The sequence below is a fragment of the Chaetura pelagica genome, unplaced genomic scaffold (assembly GCF_000747805.2).
Source record: "Chaetura pelagica isolate M959 unplaced genomic scaffold, ChaPel_1.0 scaffold27, whole genome shotgun sequence".
In the NCBI taxonomy this organism is placed as follows: Eukaryota; Metazoa; Chordata; class Aves; order Apodiformes; family Apodidae; genus Chaetura; species Chaetura pelagica.
This window is the reverse complement of record NW_009954020.1, coordinates 2613374-2624223: the sequence shown is the minus strand read 5'-3', so window position 1 is coordinate 2624223 and position 10850 is coordinate 2613374.

Here is a 10850-nt window from a genome sequence, read left to right as displayed (position 1 = left end):
TAAGTGGTTTCAGCTCCTCAGATGTTCAGAGTATGACTATTCTGTTCCTTGGGAGCTGCACAATATGGGATGCTGCCAAGATCTGTTTGTCTCTTTACTGTTTGTCTTGGAAATGGGCTGCTCCAAATCCATAGGTTTGTGCCATATTAAGATTAATGTACAAATAAATAAATGCCTCTCTTGTCACCTGACCCTGAGCAATAGAGGGGTAGTTGTGCTCTGTAGGCCTCAGCCAAATACTTTTCATGGCAATTGCAAATTATGTGGAGGGAGAGAAGGAAAACAATCCAACCTGCTGTGAACAGGGCAGAAATGAACCAAAGATCACACCACTACAGTGAGAATGTATTATCAATACAGCTAGTGAAATTAGCCTTTCCAAATACGCTATGCAGGATTCATCTGATGTCAATCCAGATGTCCATGAAGTAGTGTCCATTTGATGTCTTTTGATGGCTATGTGCTCTTCTTTACTGCTGGTGGAAAACCAGTCATTAGAGTTAGTGAGCACAGGATTCAAGAACCAAAACACCCATCAGCTTTAGGATGAGATTTTTCCCATCTTTAATTCAAGTATCTGCAATGATCAAATTTCTACCAACTTCAAAAGGAGCAGAGGGGATGACCTGCTTAGATATCAGATGGTAAGAGGCACCCACAGTCAGTAGGCAGGCGCTCAGCCCTGCCCCATTGATCCAAGGTGCAGCATCTCTGCCATGGCTCACGCCCACCTTCTGTTGAGAATGGCCCATGTCACTCCACACAATGACCTCACCAGCATGGCTTGAGCACTGACCAACAGAGACACAAGATTGGCCCCTGTAGAGTTTTAAAATGTGAACTTTTGCAGTGACTGCTTGTGTGATACTGCAGCTGCACAGCTGAGCATTGTTGGCACATCCCATCACAGCACAAGGCAGGCAGACATTTTTCTGATCTTCCCATGTGTAACTGGTTGTTGCACAGGCCTGGATATTGTGTGCCTCAATGGAAGATCCCTTGTTGGGTTTTGCCCACTGTAGTAAACTTAAAGTTTGATTCCTCAGTATTGTTGACATCTCGTAACAGTTGTTCCATCCAAGGATCTTCTATTCTCTTCCAGATGTAGGCATTTCCTTCACCTTCAGTGTTTATTTAAAGAAACATCTGAAGGATTAGATTTTCTTGCTTCATCGGCTTCTTCAGCTAAATCACGATACACCCCTCTGGGAACAAATTACTGTAGTTACATGAGTAAATAATGCAGACCAGTTGCAACCTTTGAAGACTGAGCTGAGTCCATAGACTTGTCTGAGGCCAGTAACTATGATGACATGAGGCACAATTTGATAATTACTTAATTGACAAAATAGCCTTTGACCTGAAAGTTAATTTGTATTTGGTGCAGTTTCATGGCTAAACTTGAAAAGAAGAAAACCAGCTGACAAAAGTGTCATTCATTGTAATTTGGCATATTGAGAAGAATTCTTTGACTATTAGTGATTCTTGGAAATACCTGTGTTGCACCTGCTGCAGGCTTTCTATTTCATGTCTGTAGCAACTCGTAGGATTTAACCTTCACATGACAAATTAAAAGGATTACAAACTGATTTTAACATTGTTAGACTTCTGAAATTCGTGTATTGTAGAAACATAGAATTTGTGGGGCTGGAAGGGACCTTTAAAGGTCATCTAGTCCAGCCCCCACTGCAGTGCACAGGGACCTTCTTAACTAGATCAGGTTTCTGGGATCCTTGTCAAGGCTAGCCTTTAACGTTTGCAGTGATGAGGCCTCCACCACCTCTCTGAGCAACCTGTTCCAGTGCTTCATCACCCTCATGGTAAAGAACTTCTTCCTAATGTCTAAACTAAACCTACCCTGATCTAGTTTAAGACCATTTTCCCTGGGAAAAGGTCTGTCCCAACTTTCCTGTAGCCCTTTCAGGTACTGGAAGGTGCTATGAGGTCTCCCCAGACCCTTCTCTTCTCCAGGCTGAACAGCCCCAACTCTCTCAGACACAGCAGAGATGCTCCAGCCTTCGGATAAATTTGTGGCTCTTGTCTGCACTTATTCTCATAGGTCCATGTCCCTTTTGAGTTGGAGTCTCCAGAACTGGACACAGAACTGCAGGTGGGGTCTTCAAGAGCAGAGCAGAGGGGCAGAATCTCCTCCCTGGACCTTCTGGCCACACTTCTTTTGATGCAGCCCAAGATGTGATTGGCCCTCTGGGCTGTGAATTCACATTGCTTGCTCATGTCCAACTTTCCTTCCACTAGTACCCCAAGTCCCTTTCTGAAGGCTGCTCTGTGTAGGTATGGACTAGAGAAGCCAGCTTCACTTTTCTTATTTGTCAAGTCCCTGGAGTTCCAACTGATTTCATTTGAATCTGGCCCTTCTTAAAATGCTTCTAGATCTGAGTAACAAAAATAAAGGCAGCCAAAAAACAAGTGCAATCTGAAAATTTTGTTTATTGATGTCTTTGACAGTGGTTATGCCATGCAGTTCCCTTCTCAGTTTCCCCTCAAATTCTTCATTTCAGGTTTCTAATCTCTCCCATACCAGGTCATACAAAGGGAATCTTTTCTCAGTATTAAGCCTGGCTGAAAATCCATAAATCTCCTCATTTTAAAGGTATGTTCATTCCAAGATAAAATCCAAGCAAGGGCAGAGACTTGATTCACCTGCATGCATAGTTCAGCCCCAGAGCAGGTAGGATTTGGGCTGCCCTGTACTCTGTGCAGCTGAACTGCCTTCAGGTGAGCATTCCCTGTGGGCTGTAAGCATCAATTTACTACATGCAGCTTAAAAACACCAGGTAGGGTATTTGTAGGCACATCATAAACATTTAATGATGTGCTACCTGGCCAGTAGCCACTTCTGACTCTTCTTAAATGGCACCAATTGTAAGGTCAGCAAGACCCTCTGCAGTGGACGTCTCTGGATCCTCTGGACAGGATGAGGAAGGTCAAAGATGGTCTGTTTAGCTTATTTAACATTATTTTTCTAACACACTTCTCAGCAAAACCAGTTACTGGTCTGTTCAGAAGGGTTGAGTGCTTAGCAGCTCTCTGCCTCCCACATCATCTGGTTTAAAAATAGGGTGTGCATCAGCTCTGCTGTCTGTGCTGACAACAGATATGTGTCAAGATGTCACCAGCAAGGTGGGATCTGGAGACCATACCTGGTCTGGGATGTGCACACAAGCTTCTTCAGACTCCAAGTTGAGTCCAGGATGTGCATCAACCTTGGAGTTGCAGTTTCTGCCATAGATACTGGACAAAATAAAACAAAGTACCTGTGATTATTGGCCCTGGCAACATTCAAAAGGTCAGGACCTGTTTTGCATGGTAGGTTCACCCCATACAGGGAATCAGTTATTCACAATTTCATTTGAGAGAGGCATCTGGATCAATAGTGCTCTTCATACTAGGAACGGATGAGGTTCATCCCCTCTTCCATTTGTATGTGACATTTCAGTTTAGCAGCCATCAGTTTTGTTTGGACCAGACCTTCCTAGCATCTAGACTGACACTGGCACTTTGTTTACGCATAGCTAACTTTAAAGAGAATTAACCATTGGAATCTTCTCTTTGCTGACTCTGAAGTTGTATGAGTGACCAAGTATTCTTTCCAGCCCTTGTGATGTTTTTCATAATCTGAAAGTCTGGACTTTTCCACTGCTCACCTTGAAGTTACTAAGAAATTTCAAAGTTAATTTTGAGTCCTAATCTGTATTTGTGAATTTCCCAATGAAAGACAGCACTGATCTGAAGACAATTTTCTTAGCTACATTTTTACTCTAGTTTTTCAGTCACACATGACACACATCTGGAAATTTTTGAAAATGTGAATCTGTGTTTACATTGTGTATGTGTGTGTTTGCACTGTCTGCAGCATTGTTATCCATCAAGCTTCCTCTCTTTAGATTCAAACTGAGAATATTTCGTTTAGGCAGAAGTGAAGGTTTAGCTGAAGTATGCAGGTATCAAAAATGGGATTTATGCTTCAGCTAAGGAGTTACTCCTTTAAAAGAAAATCTAGTCAGGTAATGGCTGTTGTCCTTGCCTTGGCTTTTCCCTGCACTGAATTAATCAATCCGACTCCTATAACAAAAAAAAATATTAAAAATATATATTAAAAAAAATTCAGCACATGGAAAGATTGATTGAAAAGTCCCTGAACTGACTTTGGCTACATTTGCTCTATTCTTTTCTGTAACTTTGCTGCATTGTTGTGGTTCAGAAGGGAAACAGTTTCAATTTTTTCTGCTTCAAATGGTGGCCCAACAGCACTGCCAACCAGCTCCCTCCTGAACCCCTGAGTAGCAGGGCTGCTGCCTCGTGGTCTTCAGCCAAGCACCGTGGTCTTCTCAGTTTGCAAGATCACAGCCTACAGCAATCAGAAATTGCAGAGTAAGAGCAAACTCAACCTTGCTGGGAGCCCAGTTGTTGCAGAAGTGTCACATCTGCCAACATAAAACCTGGATTTGTCCCACTTAGTGCAAAAAGTGTGAGAAAGAGCTGGATCTTGATTCCTTGCACCCCGCAGCCCCGTCCGTTGAGCTTTAGGTACCGAAGAGCTGTAAACCTAAATTTTCTACAGCACCTCACAAACTTCATGTGGTATCACTTTTTCAGGAGCTCAGCTGAATGTGGGTGTTCATTTTTGAAGACCATTTTCAGATGTACAGAGGAAATGGGGCCATTTCAAGTATTTTTAGCTGAGCACTGTGGGAATTAAGATTCTGGGTATCACTAGGATGACTGATTATCACTGGTATCGATTCTGATTATTTAGGCTCTAAGATTTGATCCTTCCCAATTCAGCACTTAGTAGCTTCCTTCTGAAGTTAAGTGAAGCAAAATACTGGAAGTGGGATCCTATTTCCATCCTCAAGAATAGGATAGAACTGAGAGTGAAGGTTACATGGCCAACTGCATTTTGTTTTCTAGTTATGGCATCTTATTATTACTAGTATTTGTGCCTTGCTCACTGAAATTTTCTCCATGCTACAAAGATGCTTTTCAGATTCTGGCTGACAAGGGAACACAACTTTTATACAAGTGGCCTTTAGTGCTCTTTATAATATTATTTATTGTAATTTTTAAACTGTATGTGTAATTTATATTCTGGCACTGTCCAATATTTGAACAACTTTAATATGTTTATTTCAATATATTATGCAAACAATCCTTCTTAACTGATTTTTTTATGTTCTGTCTTTAAAAACTGCACCACTTATTAATAAATAGAAATTTCAATTATGGTGTGGTGTGGAGGAATTTCTTTTAATGTAACCCATAATATCTTCATACAATTTCAAGGAACACAGTATCAAATGTCCCCCTAGCAAAGATACTGGGCAAGATCCTTTTGACTTCAGCCATGCAGGACTGAGCTCATAGCCACAAGTACATTTGATTGAGGTTCCAGAGCTAGTCCAATTGTAATATCACACACAGTAGGTTGCATTATTTGTTGCTTCTTTTGATTTATTGTCCATCTAACTTAAATGGCTTTGAGAAAAGTGTTAGTTACTCCAAACAAAGAAATGTGCAGAACATTCTTCCTGGAAAAAGTCAGACTGAATGGCTATAAATCTAGTGCTCATTCTTTACACAAATGTTTTTTGGCATTAATATCAATATTAGCAAAATACTATTAAGAAAGATCGAAGAAAAAAGGTTAGAAGAGCAGGATTAATTTCCAAATCTACAGACATTTCCTGAAATGGGAAAGAAATTTTATGAATGGGATAAATGAATTTTTACATATGTATAAAAATAATTACCCCTTTAAAAGATTAAATTTGGTTTAATCTTCTAAGATAAGAGTAATGAAGAAACATTATTGCATTTAGAGAACTATCCTTAAGGAAATGTGTGCATAAATAAATAATATCATAGAACCATAGAATCACAGAATGGTTTGGGTTAGAAGGGACCTTAAAGATCATCTAGTTCCAACCCCTCTGCATGGGCAGGGACACCTTCCACTAGGCCAGGTTGCTCAAAGCCCCATCTAGCCTGCCCTTGAAAACTTCCAGAGAGGGGGCAGCCACAACTTCCCTGGGCAACCTGTGCCAGTGTCTCACCACCCTCACACTAAAGAATTTCCTCCTAATGTCAAATAAAATGTAAATAAAGGAATATTGCTAACATCTGAACAGAAGAGTAAAGGAGAAGTGTTACATTATTAGCAGGCTTTTTCAGAAAAAAAAAATAATAATGAAACTACTGCAATTTACACAGTTGACACTTTTCTAAAAAAAAATGTTTATTAAGCAGTTACTCAAAGGTGCTTTCATGGAAACATTTATTGCAGTATAATAAAATGTAACTGAAGATAAAACTTCACTCCTCTAGAGGAAGCTCGGATTAAGTTTGCCTGTTTGTTCTGCTTTTAAAAATGGTGCTTCATTCTCTATTGCATGTTGGCATCTGATGAGAGAAGCAGACCTGGGAGGGTGCTCTCCTGCTGGTTGTATCAGGTAGGTAGGGTTGCAAGATGCTTTAGGTCCTAAGGTATGGTGTGTGCCACAGCTCATCTCTAAGGGCAGAGAAGGTCTGTACCCCAGCCAGGTGGCTGGGCAGCTGTACCTGGGGACACTGGCAGAGTGGGACAGAGAGGACAGGGAGAAATGCTGGGTGCTGGCTGTGGCTCAGGTCACAAGAACATATGGATGGGTCTCCTCCAGTCACACTACTGCAAGTCCTACTTACAAATGTGTTTAAACATTCTAAAAAAAAAAAAAAACAAACCAGAAGGAAGAAGCAGTGGTTCTGCTCTGACACTGCTCTCAGCCCATGGAGGGATAAAGCACCAACATCAAGGCTTTATTTTCTCCCTTCTTCCCAGAACTTCATGCCATGCTGTCCAATCTCTTTCACATAAATCACAGGCATCTGGCTTGAATGTCTGTTTATTTAAATTGCATTGGCAGGGAGCTACCCTGTGTAGCCTTCAGCACATGAATGCATTTACTCAGTAATTTAAATGAATTATGAGCCTCTACTGTGTTACTAAGGAGAAATTTAAAATTACTTATTTTCTTGGTTTGGATTTTGGGATGCTGGCTATGGACACAGTGCTACCAGACAAAGAGAAAAACAGCAAGAAAATTAAAAAGGATGCATGTAAAGACTATACTCCTGAGAAAGCACCTTGCTCAGAGGGATGCTCTGAGTGAGAACACAGCATTGTCCCTGAGAGTCAAAGTTGGGGCAGAACAATAACCCCCTCCCCGGTCACCTGAGCATTGCTCTGCAGCTGAGGAAAGTTAAAATTACAGAGTCCCAGGGTAAGACACACCATGAGGTAAAACCTGCTGAAAGTCAAATTATCCTCATAGCCAAACATCAAATGGTTGGAACTGATCCCAGAACACACATTTTCCAGGATACACCTGGTTTTGTCAGCTGTGACAGAGAGGACTTTCATCCCAGCCTTCCTGATGAGATATTGAGCAACTTGTAATTAAACCAGTAAAAGTAGCTCCTGCCAAAGAGAAGGTGTTTCCATGTTCTTCAAGCTGCAGCATTTAGTCACTTTTTTTTTTTCCTTTTATGAAAGCAGCGACTTCCACACAGAATCAGATCATTTTAGATAAAATTAAATCCCACTGGATAATGTGCTTTCATGAAAGGCAACGTGAAGGAAAACAAAGGTAAGATTGTACATGTGTGGGCACACAGACGTGCAAATATCATCTTTACCAGCTAGAACTCTGTAAAATGGGGTTGGTGTTGCCTTTCAATTTCCAAAGTTCTTGGTGAAAACAGGATTTTGAAACAGAGACAGAGCCCTACCACATGCATAACAAGATCCCATAAACAATTTTTTTTTTCAGGAAAATAGGGGTTATACTTTTTCGAAGTAAGGTATAACCAAAATATACTCATTAATTTGCTAATTACTTTGCTACCTCCAAAACATATGACTGAAATCTGAAGCCAGAAAAATCCCTTTCTCATGCCTGACCCACTGACAGGTTGCAGTGTTTTAACCATTGCAATAAGTTTCTTCTATCTTTGGGTAATGTCACAGCTTTCTTCGCCCTAACTGGTGGATGTGCAAAGCTGAGATCATACAGTTAAACAAAGGCAAGTAACAACAAAGCAAGCCTGGTGACACACCCATCACCCAGGCAGTATCTACAGTAATAAATTAAGCAGTGCTGGGGAGCCCTGCAATCCAAATATCGATAGTATTGGTAGGACCATGACATTGAAAGGACAATCCCAGAGTGTCCCTGAACAGAAAATCCAACATTTCCCAAGCCAGGCTAGGAAAGTGAGGAGAGGCCAGGGATCACTCCTGACAGTTTATAAGCAGCCATCCTGTGCATCTCACCTGCTGCCTCCTTTTGATCCTCTCCCTTTCTAACAGGGGTCAAAATATTTCTCTGAAGAGCTTTTGTGCAGATCTTTTTCTTCCATGACCAGACTGTGAGTCCTTTTACATGGCCTCTCTATTGCTACAAAGTGTTGTTAAGGTGCTCAGCAGCTTATGATAAAACTACTGATGATTGTCTACTTGTAACACTGCTGCATCTAAACTCCCCAATTCAGAGGAATCACTTTCAGTCCATGGAAGAAAACCAGTGTAAAATTTCACCCGCTGCTTCCAACAGTGATTGTCTCTTGGGTAGTACTAAACATCATTCAGCAGCAACAAAATTGCTCTACATCACTGTTGTGACCACATCTGTCCTCCTTCCTCACCAGGTAACCACAGTGCTAGGTGATTTTCTCTTTTTAACTGTTATTTTGTTCCTTTTGATTTTTGACATTCAAGATACACCTCAGGGTTCTTCTCCATCATCTCAACATTGTCCCTTGTTTCAACAGCTTCTGCAAGGGCAGCTAAAGTTTTAGCAAAGGGGCCTACCCTGGCCAACTTCTCACCATCAAAGGTGGCATTGGCTTAATTGCAGTCAGATGAGCTGCCCCTTTAAAAGGGGAAAAAAAAAAAAATCCTTTCTGCTCTGCAGTTCAAGTCATTACTGCCAAAAGGAGTTTCCAATCCTCACCTGACCTGCCACAGAGCTTTTCCATGCGGGATTCAACTGGCACTTTGTGTGCTTACGCTTCTGTTACCTGTCGTAAATTCTTCTGGGATTAGGATAAGCATTTTCACAGGATTTTAAAGCAAGATTATCAAACCTGTCTACTGAAAGTCTTTCACAAAGTGATTATGAAGACCTGGCAGTAACCTCCAGTGTTATATAGGCTCTGGAGATAATCATCTTTGTCAAGAGAAATCTGGTAAGTTAATATTAACCATTCCAGGTCTTGGTGGTTTCACATGTACCTGGAGAAAACCATTTCAACTCCTCTATTAATCCTTGGTGGTAATGTAGCAAATGAAATATACTTTTATTACATGTATGTTTATTGCATTTTATTAAATTATTGTACAAATACATCTGAACCTAGAAAGTAGTTGTAGCAGTTCGATGAAGTGTGTGTTTGTAATGAGGGCATATTTTCACGTATTTCTATAGACCTGGTGTATCATGGTGTGCCTAAAATGAGAGATGACCTTTGAATGTTGGAACTGAATGAAGGTAAGGAATTTAATGCTCAAGGACTTTCCTTATTTAATTCTTTATTCTCTTAGCTTCTGTTCTGCTCTGTTTAGCGTGAAGACACAGAAAACCTACTTGATATCTGATTGCACCCTGTTTGTAAAGGAAAAATGACAACAGTTCAAACTTCACGCCACATTAAATTGAGTTCAAATGAAGAATAGTTAATAAATATGTTGGTTTCAGATTACTGTTAATCTAGAATAACAGAGAGATATTTAATAAGAGATATTAATGAGTGTTTAAAGGTAAGCCAAACTGAATTAAAATCTACTTCAGTAATTCAGGGAACTCTGGATCAACAGTTGTAAGTAAAAATAATTTGAGTAATATAAATCAGTTTGAAAGAAACACAAGAGGAGGATTATCATATCCACTAGAGGTAAAGGAGAATTTGTAACTAAAGACTTGATCTGCAGCATGTACCAAATAAGTGTTTGGAAGGAAAATATTCAATGAGAGTCAGTTTACAAGATGGGTGAGTGGCACCTGTGCCTTTAGTGCCTGTGGATCTCACTGTGTTTTGAAGTGGAAATTTTCAATGGTTTTGAGCTGTAACACAATGTAATTTGCAATCTGGTCATGTATTTCAGTCACTGCATTAGTGTCATGTATGCTGGCAAAAAGAAAAAACAAAAATAAAAAAATAATAGAGATACAGTTGCAAAGTAATAAAAACTTGTCCCTGACAGTTAAAAGTTAGATATCAAGTAACCACAGTAATGCAAACATGATTACTATCATAAGAGTTAATATTACTAATATCGACATTGCTGAGAGCTTGGATGCTTCAGGCAGCACTTCTAGGGATATTTGTCACAGATGGCTTTGAAATTCAGTTAGACAGTTTATTTGTTCAGAGAGTTAATGCTGGAAAGAGATTTTGGAAAGCAACTAAAGCCTAATGCTTCAGATTACAATCAGCATGTACCTACTGAGGAGCAGGGGCAGTCCTTTCTGGAGCATTGCTCTCGGTATTGAGATTCCTCTACGATTTCTTCTTAAGCATCATGTACTGTCCAGAGGAGACCACAGTGCTAAGTCTGGCATTCAGGCAAAACAAACCCTCCCATGAAGAGGAGATTTTCCACTCATTTACACCAGCCTTATTCAGTATTTCTTTGCTAGAAATAGAACAGGATTTTGGCCTATTATGATCCATCTTTCCAGGTTCTGTTTGCATGTTGTCCCAGTCATTAGCTGCTTAGCTTGATGGAGTCTGTAGTGTACAGTCACACCTCAGTTACATGTGGGTGGTGTTGCCTGCTTGGGATTCCTGCT